Source organism: Schistocerca americana, chromosome 3 (assembly GCF_021461395.2).
Source record: "Schistocerca americana isolate TAMUIC-IGC-003095 chromosome 3, iqSchAmer2.1, whole genome shotgun sequence".
NCBI lineage: Eukaryota > Metazoa > Arthropoda > Insecta > Orthoptera > Acrididae > Schistocerca > Schistocerca americana.
The window spans coordinates 802,019,005-802,036,216 of record NC_060121.1 but is presented as its reverse complement, the minus strand read 5'-3'; the positions used below and the strand labels follow the sequence as shown (position 1 = coordinate 802,036,216).

The following is a 17,212-nucleotide window of genomic DNA, read 5'->3' as shown; positions in this document are numbered from 1 at the left end:
GCTGATCTTACGTCTTCCCTCTCTTTTATTTAACCCAAGATCCAAAATACACGTACTTCGTTCTTCTTCCAGTTCCACCGTGAACTTAGTTTTTCTGAATTACCACCCATTCCTCCTGCTACCTCGCGTATTTCATTTTGGTCTTCTTCGTACAGTAATATGATGTCTACGTAATGTCTACAACAGAAAATTTTTTAGCAAGCGCCAGCGTTTCTAGTTCATTTACAAACAAACTATTGAAACTTCCTGGCAGAGTAAAACTGTGTGCACCGACCGAGACTCGAACTCGGGACCTTTGCTTTTCGCGGGCAAGTGCTCTACCATCTGAGCTACCGAAGCACGACTCACGCCCGGTCTCACAGCTTTACTTCTGCCAGTATCTCGTCTCCTACCTTCCAAACTTTACAGAAGCTCTCCTGCGAACCTTGCAGAACTAGCACTCCTGAAAGAAAGGATATTGCGGAGACATGGCTTAGCCACAGCCTGGGGGATGTTTCCAGAGATACTGGCAGACGTAAAGCTGTGAGACCGGGTGTGAGTCGTGCTTCGGTAGCTCAGATGGTAGAGCACTTGCCCGTGAAAAGCAAAGGTCTTGAGTTCGAGTCTCGGTCGGTGCACACAGTTTTAATCTGCCAGGAAGTTTCATATCAGCGCACACTCCGCTGCACAGTGAATATCTCATTCTGGAAACAAACTATTGCCCATTGTGACTCGGCACTTTTGATACAAAATTTCGTAGTTAAACATAAAATAACTAAATGACAACATAAATTCTAAAATTTCCAAGAGTTCTTCTAATTCCCCTTGAATAATTTTCTTGTATGCTAGCAAGCTCTTCCTTACAATACTCAATGTATCGCTTACTGGGACATTGGTATAGAAGTTAACAATGTCAAAAGTGGCCAACTTAGCTCAATTTGGGATAGGTATATCCTTAACATCGCTGACAAATTCATATCAATTCTTGACACTGAAAGTCTTTTTGTAAGTATGTGCTGCTCTCAGTCTTTTGTTGTAATCCCGGTTCAATTTGTAATTGGGACATAACATATTGCTGATAACCGGTGTAATCAATTCCCCCACCTTGTGTAAATTAATTTGCGAACGAAGAGCAGAAATGGGCAGTTCCATCATTTATAATCTATGTTTCTCTTTCTCATCTAGAAAATAAAGGATACGGTTTTCAGTTGTTGACCTTATATCTCAAATTTGTTCACAGTGTTTCTCTCCACCTCGCCATGTTCTTATCTGCAAGAAAGTTTTCAGTGTTTCTGATGTACTCGTAATCGTAATCGTTTGTCAGCCATCGCCACTATAGCACTTCCCATTCTATGAGTTAGGCTTTTAAGTGCCTCTAAATGTTTGGCATTATTACGTTCATAGCGACCTACTTCGGACATAGACTCGCTAGTGTTACCTGCTGTGTCCATTTAATCAAATTTATTAAGTTTAGCTGTGTCACAAGCAATTTTTAATTCCGAAAAATAATTTTTGACTATGTCGGGTCTTAATTTCGGAGTAATACTAAAATGTAAAGCCTTATTCAGAAGATACATGTCAGTATCTGCCTTCTTATGTTCTTGTGATTGCCCACCTTGTCCTCAAATTCATGTTTGACTTCCTGCTTTCCGTCTACTCTTACATCAACTATTTTTATTCACTGTTTCGTTAATTACCTTACACTTAGAGTTATGATTGAATTATTTTGTCATGCTGGAAGGTTTCGGTTTATAGATGTGATTTCGTTTCAAACTTTTTATACTGGCTTTCACACAATTCTGTGTTTGACTTTGCCAGGCTTTGAGCTTCCCATTATTACTATTTGCACTTTCTATGTGGGTTTAAGTATCGACCCATCCCACATATTATATGTTGGTATATGTTTTATTGGCATCTAGGCGCTCAGTCCGGAACCGCGGGACTGCTACGGTCGCACGTTCGAATCCTGCCTCGGGCATGGATGTGTGTGATGTCCTTAGGTTAGTTAGGTTTAAGTAGTTCTAAGTTCTAGGGGACTGATGACCACAGATGTTAAGTCCCACAGTGCTCAGAGCCATTTGAACCATTTTTTTATTGGCAGACGCCCATTTTGCAATATGAAGCAATTCTAATTAGTCGCTTCGTATACAGCATTTTAACTACTGAATTTCCGATACTGGTTACCCATGTGCCCAAGCTACAGTGTACTCTGCTCGCCTCATTTATATAAATACCACACGCATCTAGGTCATCACCAGCACTTACTATGTACCTATATGCATAATTTGACGTTCATACCTACATCAGAATATTTTATGGCGTGTATGACTGTTCATCACGTAAATATTTCTTTTTTTTATTTTTCTTATGCACCAAGAGGCTTGTTAACGTTATAGTTTCAGGTAATTGAACTTAGTTGGTTAACTGCTGTTTTTGTATCTAACATACCTGAAGGGGCTGTTGCCGAAATCGGTTATAGTGAAGTTGGTGTATTCAAAACGGACCTGTAAAATAATGTATCACGATATGATCACGGACTCATTTTCAGAATTTATGTCTTCAATTGACTGCGTGTAATAACCGTCGCTATCAAAGTAGGACGGACGACCAACGTATCCGTTATGACAGTGTGGCGAAAACTGGCATTAATGGTCTGTGGCAGCAGACGACCAACTTGAGCGCCTTTGCTAATAGCATGACATCCTCTGCAGCACCTCTCCTGGGCTCGTAACCATACCGGTTGCATCATAGACGACTATTTAGCCGTGCCCTGGTCAGGTGAGTCTCTATTTCAGTTGGTAAGAGCAAATGGTAGGTATCGAGTGTGGACACCAGAAAGCTTGTCAACAAGGCGCTGTGCAAGCACTTGATGAATTCATAATGGTGTGGGCTGTGTTTCCACAGAATAGACTGGGTCCTCTGATCAAACTGAATCGATCACTGAGTGTAAATGTCTACATTTGACTTCTTGGAGGCCATTGAAGCCACTCAGCTACATCATTTTCCCAACAAACTATTGAATATTTATGAATGACAGAGCCTCATGCCCCAGTGACACATTTGTTTGCGGCAGGTTTGAGGAACATTCTGCACAATTGGAGTGAATATTATGGTCGCCTAAGTGGCCCGACACGAATCCCATCGGTCATTTGTCGGACAGAATTGGTAGGTATACACAACTCATGGTCTAGGAATAGCGCATTTGATCAGTAATCAGAACATCCTCGGTCATAGGTTCGAAATAACCACCGGTAAAATTTTGATTAAAATCAGCATTAACTGCCGAAGACTTTCGGCATAAGCACTCACCTTCATTCTTCCAACAATCTAGTGAAAGTGATCGGAGCAACGAACCGAGGTTGAGGGCACCCTCTTGTCCTTGGAGTTGGAAAATGCTCCTAAAGGCGGAACAATCAGCAATGACCAACGGCATTAGGATGCAGAAGGCAATGGAACCACTGCATTACAGTGCATAACGTGTATCCACAGGATATGTGGCCTGTAATTGAAAGTGTCGTGATCTCTCAATCGGCAAAATATTCCGGAAAATTCCCCCATTCCGATCACCGGGAGGAACTGTCAATGGGGAGGTGACCATGAAAAAAAGAGCGAATAACGAGAGAAAAGATAACGTTCTACGAGACGGGGCGTGGAACGTGAGAGTCTTGAACCCGGTAGGGAGACTAGAAAATCTGAAAATAGAAATGCAAAGGCTCAATCCAGATACAGAAAGGGTCAAAAGACAATGATTTCTGGTCAGATAAACATTGGGAAATATCAACAGCAGCAGAAAATAGTATAAAGGGAGAAGGTATGAACAGGGAGGTTAGGGCAGACAGTGTGTTACTGTGAACAGTTCAGTGATAGGGTTGTTCTTATCGCAATCGACAGCAACCAGCACCGACAACGATAGTTAAGTAGGGCAGAGAATGTGTTACTGCGAACGGTTCAGAGATAGGGTTGTTCTTATCAGAATCAACAGCAACTAACAACGACAACGATAGTTCGGGTATATATACCGACGAAGCAAGGTGAAGATGAAGAGATAGAGAAAGTATATGAGGACACTGAAAGAGTATTGCAGTACGCAACGGGTGATGAAAATCGAATAATCATGGATCACTGGAATGCAGGTCAAGGGGAACGAACAGAAGAAAAATTTACAAGAGAATATAGACTTAGGAGAAGGAAGGAGACAGGATAAAGACTAATTTAGTTCTGTAATAAATTTCAGTTAGTAATAGGGAATATGTTGTTCAAGAATCACCAGAGAGTGAAGTATACTTGGAAAAGCCCATGTGATACGGGACGATTTCAGTTAGAAAACGTCATGCTCAGACGGAGATTCCGAAATAAGTACTGGATTGTAAGGCGTAAGGCGTAAGCAGATATAGGTTCAGATCACAGTGTAGTAGTGATGAAGAGTTGGCTGAACTTTAAGAGATTAGTCAGGAAGAATCAATCCGCAAAGACATGGGATACGGAAGTAGTAAGAAATGACGAGATATACGACTGAGGTTATCAAAGGCTGTAGACACAGCAATACGGTTGAAGAGGAATGGACATGTCTAAAAAGGGCAATCACAGAAGTTGGAAAGAAAAACATAGGTACAATGAAAGTAACTGCGCAGAAACCATGGGTAAAAGAAGAAATAATTCAGTTGATTTATGAAAGAAGGAAGAACAGAGATGTTCAGGGGTAATCAGGAATTCAGAAATACAAGTCGCTGATAAATGAAATAAATAGGAAGTGCAGAGAAGCTAAGACGAAATGGCTGCATAAAAAATGAGACGAAATGGAAACGGAAATGATTCCCCGAAGTACAGACAATGCCATACGATCATTTCTTCTCATCACCATCAAATGACGTTGCAACTTATTTGCACCGGCGTGAATTCTGTATGTAAAATGATAAAATGTAACCATTGCGCGTGTCTTTGTCTGCATGCCAGCGTTAGCCTCATAAAATCCGCTAGCTGACGTTCAAAACAAAAGGGAGTGCACAACTTCTATAAATGCAAATAGCATTTAAATCAGCGAATTTTCAGTTTCTCGCTACATGATTTAATATTTGAACGGAAGCTATGCCCAATCTATTTGGTTGCGCTAAGAATATGAAAGCAAGCGACGAGAGCTGACATGTGTGTGTGTGTGTGTTTGCGTGTGTGTGTGTGTGTGTGTGCGTTTTAATTCTGTTGAATACACCTATACGAGGCCCGACTGCGGTTCCCAGCTGTTTTATGGGGTATAAACATTCGCACTTACTGCATAGCTTCAAAGTTCAGGGCTTTACTCTGTAAGGAGTGTGTTAGAACTCTCCACTACATAAAACTATATATCTAACTTAATTGCAATGTGTAAGCACTCAGATATTGATAGTAACAATCTGAGGGCGAAACATGGGACCGCGATTCTAAGCATTGTTATGAGACGAGGTACATCTGCAAGAGTGAAAGTTGTAGTATCGGTCGAGAGCTCGGAGACAGAAGACGTGTCACGCTGCCCTCACGTCGCTGATGGTAGATCTTACCACACTCAAGGCCTGATTTTATTTGTATAACCAGAAGAGGTTTAGATGGCTTAACTACGCCTATAGATGGAATTCAAGGTAAAATTCGCAAGCATAGCACAAAAGCAATTGCAGTGCTAAGCTAGTGAATGTTAGTCCGTGTTTACAATAATTGCATGTTTTGCTTGTCAGTGAAAGAAGCCTCCTTATCCTCCAAATAATAATTATTACTTTCCACATCTAAATAATATTCTATGGTTACTAAATGTTAATGCAATTTTGAAATTTAAATAATTTGTTAATCTGGCACTCAGCCGTTATTGACACAGATGTCATTTGTCACGGTCATTATTAATACTTGTTCATAATGATTCTGAAGTTATAAACAGACTTCATTAATGAAATTCCTTCACAAAATTTTTTTAGTAGTTAACAGGACTCAAGCAAATTCCTTTTTACGAAATTCATTCCTAGTAACAATAAGCTTTAGCTGCTGCTGCTGCATGCTGCTGCGAATTTCTGTAAACCACATGGAGAAATGCAGTCATCTAAAGAGGTGAGTGCAAATCTTAGTGCCAAAACGGAGACATTGACACACCACAACATCTCATGTACTCTAGACCAGTAAATTCCATTCCACAAGTCAGATTCTGTATCTCTTGTAAATTCATATTCAAATACGTAGCCAGATATCTTATCGAAATGTTACTTTTAAGTTTTTTGTAGAATGATCTATTGAAGGCTTAAATGACAGTGAAACTCACACTCACATAACAAGCACTCAGTGTTATGCAGGTTAGATTTAGCCACCGCTGCTGTGTAACTGGTTGCATGTACGTTACAACTTTCACTGGTCATGGAGTTAGTTCAGTTTTGTGCCAAACACACGCTCTTATACTTTCGAGGCTGCATCACCTATTTAGGTAATGCTGAAAGAAATAGATCACACATGTGACGACAGTGGATTACTGCCAGACACAAAAACCACCATACACCTGGGGCATCCATAGGCAGAAGCATTTTATACCCTCAAAAAGACGTGAGCGTGTTTAAGTTAGAAATGTAATAAAATATGTTAGGGATGAATTACTACCCATCGGAAATAAATACTTAGACATAACTTTCAGAGGGGCCTAGTACGTGGAGCTAGCTACGCCCATGTTCACTGGCTTCCTGGACGCTATTATTAACTGGCTCGTGGACGTGGAAACTAGGATCTTGCAACTAGGCTTAGACGATCACGAGGACTATGTGGTAGGCAGTGGGTACCAGTGTCTCAATAGTTATGAATAAACTTTTTGTACTCCTAGGACCGACTTCGAATTAAACTCTAGCCAAACAAGACTAACATGATATTATAGACTCTTGACTGACAATGTAAATAGAGAAATTTCAATTTTCCCACCAATTTTCTCTTTTAAAGCAAGTTCGTCGTGTGTGGTAGAGACGCAGACAGTACGGCATTACACGCTTCGCCTTAGGTTTGCGCCGCCCCGGGACGGCGGATCGGCGACTCGCTGCTCTCTATCTCCGTACATCAGGCGGCTGCTGCAGGCCCGCCTCCCGCGAAATAGGTCCATAAAGTAGTCAGCCCGCCCCGGCGCGCCCTGCCCTACCGATACCTTCGCGCTTTTACACCTCAGGGCCATCGATCACCAGGGACGAGCCGCCGGGCCACTACATCGCTTTACCCGCTGCACCAGGAATACGTTGGTATGGATGTAGATCCTCGTACGCGGCCCTCGAGAAAACCTTAAAAGAAAAACCTTAAAAGAAAAATCAGCTTCTATTTGAGAAACAGTAGTAGGTTACACAATATTCTATTTTATCTTATTAACAACCCACTTCGCCCGGTAAGGCATCATCAGGTTATGTTAAAAATTCTGAACTTTTCTGCCAGAAAATACAGTCAAGAAGGCATTACACAGAATGAAACATACTCTGAAACAACTTACGGAGGCGACGACAGGTATAAGAGTCGTACACCACAAAGGCCCCAGAGTCACATCGGTACTCACATAGCGCATATGTACGCGCTATGTGAATACGAACGGAGGCTCTGGGGCCGTTGTAGTTTACGGATATGCTCAGAGTTTGTGCGCGAGGTCCTGTTCTGCGGTGCTAAACCTCCATAAGGTTGCCTTTTAGTACATTTTACTCGCTAATTTGCCTTCGTGACGGATGCTTTCTGGCAGAAAATGTCTGATTTTTTTAACATAACCTGATGATGTCCAGTCTGGGTGAAACTCGTTGTTCTTATGATAATAAATAATATTCTCCAGCTACGGCTGTTTTTTAAATAGCAGAAATAGGAGGTTGCTGTACCACCACGCCACACAATATGCACTGCTGACACAAGTCGTTACTTTTACGTTAGCTGCACAATTATCAGTGACATCATTTTTAAGGTACCAAGTCAGTTTGTCACTATTGTCTTTCGACGAATTTCTTATTCTGTAGCATTTATACAATGTAGGTGGACAGATTTTAAACCTTACGAACGGCGTGGAATAATGGCTGTGCTTCTCAAAGCTGGAGACAGAAAGCTCTGCTCCAAATTCCACAAGCTGATTTATTGTGGACATAACAGGCGATGCCAGAGGAATCGAAGGAAGCTATGATTGCCCCATTCATTAAAGGAAAGATAAATGTCTGAGGTACAGCCGTGTGACCTTAGTAACACTCTGGTAACAGAAATAATAGGATATTACCTAGGAGTTTTCAAACAGGACCAGATATCTGCCCTGTCGCAGGTAAGCCAGAAAACGTGTGAATACGGCCGACAGTTACATGTTCTCTTCATAGACTTAGAGAAGGCTGACAGTAGTATCCATCACCCGAGTATGACTAAAGACATCATGACAGTAATCCAACGTCAAATAAATTGCCGAATCTTGTAGAGTTGTTACAAAATGGATTCGTATATTGCGAATGACGTCATCTTTTTGCAACACATAAAAATTGGTGCCGAACCGGGATTTGAACTCCGCTCTTAGCGCGAGCGATTTTCTTAACCATTTCGGTTATAGGGCCTGCCTCCAGGACCTAACCGAACTTCCATTTGTCATGCAGTCTACAACCAACACTCTCGCACATTTGGTGATTTCCACATAGACAAATAATTAACCTTTTCTTCTATCCCACCGAGGCATGGTTGCATCACTGATGATTATAATGTCTGTTCTTATAGAGTGTCCGTGTTTTTACATTACAGTGTCCTTCAGAAGTGCCTGAAGGAAGACTGTTATGGCTGTGGTAAAAACTACGAAATGAATTTTCATGTTACAAACACATGTTGACATGACCTGCTTGTCTATCTGTGACACATGCGAATCCATTTCGTAATATTTACTAAGCTGTAATCGACAGAGCTGTGTCTGGCTTCAGACTTGCATTAAGGTCTGCGGGACGTTGCAATGTGAAGATACAGACAATGAACAAACAGAAATTGTCACCATCAGCGTTTTAGAGATGTGCTTAAATGACACAAAAGCTAAGATGATACAGGCAATAAATTGACAAAAAGTATCCAAGTGGAGACAGGATTAAGACAAAGAGATGGATTATGACCGGTCCTTTTCAATTTGACCCTCGACAAAGTAATACATTTCATCAAAAAGAACCTTCAGGTAGTTCAAATCAGCAATGGAAATCTTACCTGTCTCTCCGATGCAGATGACATTACCCTGACAGCACGCACCCAAAAACGACTGAGAAGAAGTATACGAGCCCTTGAATCAGTGTCATCAAGTTCAGTGCTACAAATTACCGCCGAGATGACTGCGTACACGACCATAAGAAAAAAGTTCCGCAACTCTCAAGATCTAAAAGTGAATTGCACCAATTATAAACGTGTCACAGAATTCAAGTATTTTGGATCGATTTTTACTTAAATAACATCAACTGAACCAGGCATTACGGCAATACTGTAAGGAGGAAACAGGTGTTACTGTTCCCTAAACTCAGTGTTAAAATGTACACTGCGCAGCAGAAAAGAAGGACCACATTTTAGTTTGAAATTTGGCTCAAAGGTGCCTACCGTCTTCATCTGTAACGATGCAAAAGAGTGGCGCCGTGCGATGCCTCAAACAGCTACGTGCGGAAAGATAAAAAGCCTGTACTCAGACGCTTATCTGAGGTGTAAGATGAATACAATGTTGCCACATTGTATCACCAAATTTCATCACAACTCTGTTCAACACCACCATGGACGTGTCAGACAATGAGAAAGTTGTCACACCGGATCTTACACACATTTCATCCATTCCTTTGACACTTCTACGAAGGAACCACACGGCACTCTTTTGGGTAGCCGAGGAATCAAATTCAGACCCGCCACCCCTCAGATCCGACACGGAGAGGCATCAGAGGCATCAGGCGTGGCGTAGAGGTCATTAACAAAACCACCCCTTTCCTTGGGCATTGATTCCTGCACATTTCGCGGTCGAAAACGACGGGTCTGGGTGTGATGAGGAACAGGACAACGTTCTTGACAACGTTTGACGTTTACGACACGCCCAGGAATTTTAGCTCCTCTTTAAAGACGTTGTAGGGCTGCGCGACTGCAATTTTGGCTCTTGTGCAAGGGTTGGAACCGCTATTGATTGTCCAAAACCATTTGATGAAATTATAATGTGATCGGAAGCCGCAAAGGGTGCTTATGCTTCTTCAGTCCTCCACTTTCAGGCCCTCCTCTGGCGGGATCATGGAGAGGCGCGACACTGACAAATGTGTGAATAATACAGTAAAGGGTACCTCGAAGATCGCCTACGTAGGTGATACGCTCGGTGGCACTCACCTCTATTTATTTTAAATTTGAAAAATGTGCCTTTAAAGAGAAAACCTGCCACTTATCCGTAGCCACCCGTAGATAGGCAACCATGTGACACACCTGCAATGCTAGTTGCATACCTGCATGTGTCTAAGGTTACTTGACAGGTTTTCTCTTTAAGGGCATATTTTTAAGTCTGTCAGTAAATGTGGACAGGTGCCACAGAGGGTACTGCCGAATTCGTGGATCTTAGAGGACTGGCCACCATTGCATTCATTCATGCATCAAAGTCGTACATCGCCACCATCCCCCTCCCTCCCCAACAACATAACGCCACAGTAAGGCATCAACAGCTGGGCTACAAAAGCGTAAGCTCCCTTTGCTGCATCGGATCATGTTCAAATTTCATCGAATAATTTTGAACGATTCTTAGTGGCTCCAACCATTAAACGAGAGCGAAAACTGTGTTCACGCTGTACTCCAAAGATGATGATGATGTTTGGTTTGTGGGGCGCTCAACGACGTGGTTGTCACCACCTGCACAAATTTCCAACCTTTGCTCAGTCCAGCTTGCCACTTTCATGAATGATGGTGAAATGATAAGGAGAACACAAACACCCAGTCATCTCGAGGCACCTGAAAGAGGTGCGACCAAGTTCCATGGGAATGTAGCCCCACAGTGTCCTTATAGAGGGGTTGGTTTGTAACGTGTGGAGATGTCAGGAACGTCAAAAGATGTCAAGAACGTCGTTCTGTTCCTTATCGCTCTGAGAAACCTCGTTTTCGGGCGTGAAAGGTGTGGGTCTCAAAGCCCCAGTGAAAAGGATTTTTCCATTACGCCCCTTATGCCAACTGCTGAGGCCTTTCCGTGTCGATTCTCAGTGGCGATGTGTCCGAAATCTTTTCCTTGGGCATCCATCACAAGACCGTGTGACTTCAACGCTGTCTACCACCATTCATCTACATCTACATCTACATTTATACTCCGCAAGCCACCCAACGGTGTGTGGCGGAGGGCACTTTACGTGCCACTGTCATTACCTCCCTTTCCTGTTCCAGTCGCGTATGGTTCGCGGGAAGAACGACTGTCTGAAAGCCTCCGAGCGCGCTCTAATCTCTCTAATTTTACATTCGTGATCTCCTCGGGAGGTATAAGTAGGGGGAAGCAATATATTCGATACCTCATCCAGAAACGCACCCTCTCAAAACCTGGACAGCAAGCTACACCGCGATGCAGAGCGCCTCTCTTGCAGAGTCTGCCACTTGAGTTTATTAAACATCTCCGTAACGCTATCACGGTTACCAAATAACCCTGTGACGAAACGCGCCGCTCTTCTTTGGATCTTCTCTATCTCCTCCGTCAAACCATTCTGACCCCATCTAAGAGGCGTCTGAGGAAGGGGTGAAATGAGGGTAAGACAGGGTGGGACGAACCTCCTATCATGTGACATCTCCACGGTGGCGTTGACAAGAAAAATATCATTTTATTACTTGCTGTGGCTTCGATGTAACTTAACACTGTGTGTTTAGTCTGCTGTTCAGGGATATCATGGTTGGCAAATATCACAGCTGTATTTCAGTTCTTCTATGTGATGTTACATGTTCGTTGTGAAAAGGCGTTATAAACTCTCACTGGCAATTCTTCATATTAGGTAAAAGTTGAAGAAACCTGTTAAAGGTCAGTGCTCAGATACCTCTTGGTATTACTTATGCAGTACTTAGGTGGCAAATTTAACAGTTTTCTTACAAGTGCACCCGACTACTTAAGAAATACACTTGCAATTACAGGTGAGTTCGTGAAATTAGTTTACCCCCCGTATTGCAGATACCGTAAAAATGAGAAAAAATTTATAATAGATACGTTAAAATTCAGAGTACACAATATTCGTATACGTCCCTACGAGACGACGAGTTCACTTCACTCGACGTGTTGACACGGACTGGACAAGTATGAGATCAATAGAATGTGTCTTTTCCTACAGACTAACCCATCCCTGACTTTACGTAACAATGATGACATTACTCATTGACGCTCCTCCTGAATACGAGACCTGTGCCTTAAACAGTCGGCTCTCTTGTTTGGTTCACCCTCTTCAGCACATAAAATCTGGTGCTCTTTATCATGTGGACGAACAGAGTGAGTGGTAATTTTTTGTAATCTATTAGCCAATACCATATAGAATTGTACATTATAAACGATATTTCCGTTCTCCAAAAACGTCAGAATGCGGAAGCGTAAATCATGTTCCATAATTCTACAATAGATTGACATCAACGATATTGGCCTATAATTACGTACATCTGTTCTTCCCATCCTTCTTGATGGCGGAAATGACCTGCTTTTTTTCAGTCGCTATATAGTTTTATTTATTTTAGGGCTCCGTAAAATAATTAGTACTTCAAAAGTGTTTCGTCGCCAAAAATGTTTCAGAACTGCTGCTGTAATCTAAGAAACCCTAATTGCACGCCACTTGTACTCTGCCACCAATGTGGCCACTCCCTTAGTTTAGTGCACACCTGAGGTATTGAGGGGGCAATATAATTCTCCACCGGATGGCGGAGAAAGATAAATTCTCCTCCGATATCATCGCAGAATCTTCTGTGTCTGGCTTACTCCTACTACTCCGTTCCAAATAAGAGATCATCGATTGGCTCTGGGTACGATACTACAAATAGCGTGCTGAGCTCGCACTTCGCGTGGGGTGTTGTCTGCCTTCATCAACCCGGGAAACCGCGTAATGAACTAAGGATACCTTCAGAATCGAAGCAGACAATCGTGCCAATAAGAGGTGTGGCTTGAAGCCATTAGCACCCATGCGTTCAATAGTAAATTATGGTGAAGCCTCTTCGAGGCTTGCTTGGACTATCCGACACGTCTGCAAAATGGGAGCTAGAAGAAGACTGGGGTGAGAAATAGGTCATCCGAAATGTAAATCGTTCGTTCAAGCAGCTACGTATGCAGCAACAAAGGGAACAGTTAAGTAGCTGTGGCTTTACAAACGTTGAATATTAGTTAGGTTTTGTTAAAATCGGGGCCAGTGATGCTTGCCATTTGGCTATATGGCATTGCAGAAATATAATTGGCTGAAAGTTGAGAACATAAATGTTTTAGTTGCCTGACTCTTCATGTTCTTGTTGTAAAGAAAACCTCGTTCCGCAGTAAAGAATGATGTTAGCCAACGCTGTGGAGCTCAGTTCACCTTCACATCTTCTGTGATTGTCGAATTTAACACCATTTCAAATGGAACAGAAGCAAACTGAGGTTGCTGCTTTGTAAAATTACAGATCGCTACAACAGTATGACAAGGAGCTCCCCTTAGCGCAGCTGGTACTGGTTGTTGTAATGTCTGCAGGTTTGCGTGGAATGTTGCACGCTGAACGTTTAATTATGAAACTAATCAACCACTCTGTTCTGGCAATGGTTGGCACGAATCGAAAAATTAGGGTAAACGGGATACTTAGCCAACGTACTGTATCATAGAGCCGATTGCTTTAGTATTTATACGTGAAGCTCTTGCGTAAACATCATTGGGAACAAAGCATAGAACCATTTTTGGCCTGCTAAAATCTGTTCATAAATGATCACAGAACGAGTCACATCATCTCATACATTTAATCAAAGTCGAATTACGAATCCACACATTTTGCTACTCTGAGGGTCGGAAAGATCGCTTTTTGTTCATTTTCATTTGGTTTCTTTAAATGTACCTCGTCTACAATGAAATATATATATATATATATATATATATATATATATATATATATATATATATAGTGACGATGGAAGAACAAACGTATCTGTCCGGATATACGTGCGTGCTAAAGCGCCGCTTCTGTGATGGGGATGTGCACCTCCTCAGATCGAATCCGCTTGGTGGGTTAACGACGAGGCTCGGTATGTCGACAAGCCTGGATGTGGTTTTCAGACGATTACTCACATCCCATTAGGTGAGCACACTATTCCAGCCTCAGTTACACGATTCACAGATATTTAGAGAAATTTGGTTCACCTCCATAAGAACAATTCTTCATGCAGACAGTTGGGGTATCCATTTTCCGGACCAAAGACGTAACAAGGTGCGGCAGGGCGGACATCTGGCCAGTCCTTAAATTAACTATATCAGATCCATTCGTAACCATTCGTAACCATGTCCTGCGCCGATGTGGGACGAAAGTAGAAGAAAAGAAATACAAACAAAAGGAAACAATACGTGTATTGTGGGCAGGAAATATTGATCAAATGTGTGTAGAAGAAGGACAGTATCAGGAATAGTCAAAATTTTAGCTATTACTTCGAAAATGTTTAATCATTGTTTGAGGATATTGTTTCATTTTGAACTTTAACTTTCTTCAGAGCTGAAGATTTTGTTCCCGTTTAAAGAATATTATCTTCTCATTTATCAAACAATTATTTTCATGTGCTGAGAATGTAATTATTATTTTGTTCAGAAACTTAAATTTTTCCGTTGGAGAACTATCGTTTTTTTTCGTTATAGCGTTACTAATATCTCTCTGGTGAATTTCCCCCGTGTAACCGAACATATCAGTAACAAAAACCTCATTACTACCATTCGTAATGAGAACCTTCAAAGCAAGTAGCACATGAAAACTTGACGTAAAGAAAACTTTGAGTTTGCAGCGATTATTATTGATTACACAATAACAAATGCATTGAAACAAATGAATGTATTGGTAGTGTAATGCGCCATTCCCCTCACAATCGTACAGTGAAAGTGGATACTTAGTTGTTAATTCAATACATGATACGTGCCGGCCGAAGTGGCCGCGCGGTTAAAGGCGCAGTCTGGAACCGCAAGACCGCTACGGTCACAGGTTCGAATCCTGCCTCGGGCATGGATGTTTGTGATGTCCTTAGGTTAGTTAGGTTTAACTAGTTCTAAGTTCTAGGGACTAATGACCTCAGCAGTTGAGTCCCATAGTGCTCAGAGCTATTTGAACCATGATACGTTGGTAAGAGTTTACGGCTACTTCCGCCCAAAAATCTGCCAAATATCTTTCGGTATTGTGGACCATTTTGACAGGTACTGTGTACGCTATAAAATTTTAAAAATAAATGATATAATGTCTTACATATAGGACTACATCATGTCTTCGTCGTAAATGACTCCTGAGATACTGTGTTAAATTTTGTGCATTACTCAAGAAATAGGAAAAACTGTGAAAGTAAATGGTGACGTCTGTTATTGCAGTGACAATCCTTTGAATCCTTTGTGGTAATTTCTGTGTCAAATCTTTACACCCAGCCACCAGACGCTGCAACGTACAGCTTAACTCCTTGCGTCTCCGGAGAGACCGCTGACGCCTTCCTCGGCGGCGCTTCTGCGCAGACAGGTAATGGTGTTGCCCGTGTCGTGAGCGTGCCGCGTCGCCGACGCCCTCGTCTTCACCCGCCATCCCTCGGGAAATCAAAGCTAAGTGCCAACTGGCATGTCTGGTACGGACGACGGCGGGCCGGATGCACGACCAGCAGCGTCTCCGGTAACCTACTGCTCCTGCACGGCCCATTATCATTTCCACAAGGCTTCGTAAGGCCATCACAATATAATACAGATGAGATACCTCACATTTTTGGCAATTATGTTCTGCATCACCTCAGTTCCGAGAGTTCCAGAACCTGTACAGAAAATTGGAATAGAGGTCAACATAAACATCATTTCCGCCCTTTTTATTGCTCATGAAAACCACACATTGCTTGTTGTACCACCATACAGCGAGACCTTCAGAGGTGGCGGTCCAGATTGCTGTACACATCGGTACCTCTAATACCCAGTTGCACTTCCCCTTGCATTGATGCATGCCTGCATTCGTCGTAGCATACTACCCACAAGTTGATGAAGGTACTGTTGGTCCAGATTGTGCCACTCCTCACTGGAGATTCTTCATAGATCACTCAGATTGGTTGCTGGGTCACGTCATCCATAAACAGCCCTCTTCAATCTAGCCCAGGTATGTTCAACAAGGTTCAAGTCTGGAGAACGTGCTGGCCACTAAGTTTATCATGAAGGAACTCATTCACAAGACGTGCACAATGGGGGCGCGAATTGTCGTCCATGAAGACGAATGCCTCGCCAACATGCTGCCGATATGGTTGCACTATCGGAAGGAGGATGGCATTCACGTATCGTAAAGCCGTTACGGCGTCTTCCATGACCACCAGCAGCATGCGTCGGCCTCACCTAATGCCACCCGAATCTCCACCTTGCTGCACTCTCTTGACAGTGTGTCTAAGGCGTTCAGCCTGACGTGGTTGTCTCCAAACACGTCTCCGACGATTGTCTGGTTGAAGGCATATGCGACACTCATCTGGGAAGAGAACGTGATGCCAATCCTGAGCGGTCCATTCGACATGTTGTTGTGCCTATCTATACTGGTGCCGTGGTTGCAAAGATGGACCTCGCCTGGACATCGAGAGTGAAGTTGCGCATCATGGAGTTAGAATCTTAACACGACGTCCTGTGGCTTCACGAAAAGCATTATTCAACATAGTGGCGTTGCTGTCAGGTTTCCTCGGAGCCATAATCAGTAGGTAGATCCACTGCAGTAGGAGCTCTTGGGCAGCCAGAGCGAGGCATGTCAACGGCAGTTCCTCTGTCTCTGTGTCTTCTCGATGTCCGAACAACATCGCTTGGTTCACTCCGAGACACCTGGACACTTCCCTTGTTGACAGCTCTTCCTGGCACGAAGTAACAACGCGGACGCGATCGAACCGCGGTATTGATCTAGTCAAGGCATGGTTTAACTACACACAACATGAGCCGTGTACCTCCTTCCTGGTTGAATGACTGGAACTGATCGCCTCTCAGACTCCCCCTCCATCTAACAGGCGCTATTCATGCGTGGTTGTTTGCATCTTTGGGCGGGTTTAGTGACATCTGTGAACAGTCAAAGGGACTGTGTCTGTGAGACAATATCATCAGTCAGCGTCTGTCTT

General features: G+C 42.8%; 1 non-coding gene across 1 annotated transcript; it reads right to left on the bottom strand.

The window, feature by feature from the left end:
* Nucleotides 1-265: 265 nt before the first annotated feature.
* Nucleotides 266-339, bottom strand: Trnar-gcg. The gene has a single exon. It is a non-coding gene; the product is annotated as a tRNA-Arg (tRNA).
* Nucleotides 340-17,212: the final 16,873 nt, after the last annotated feature.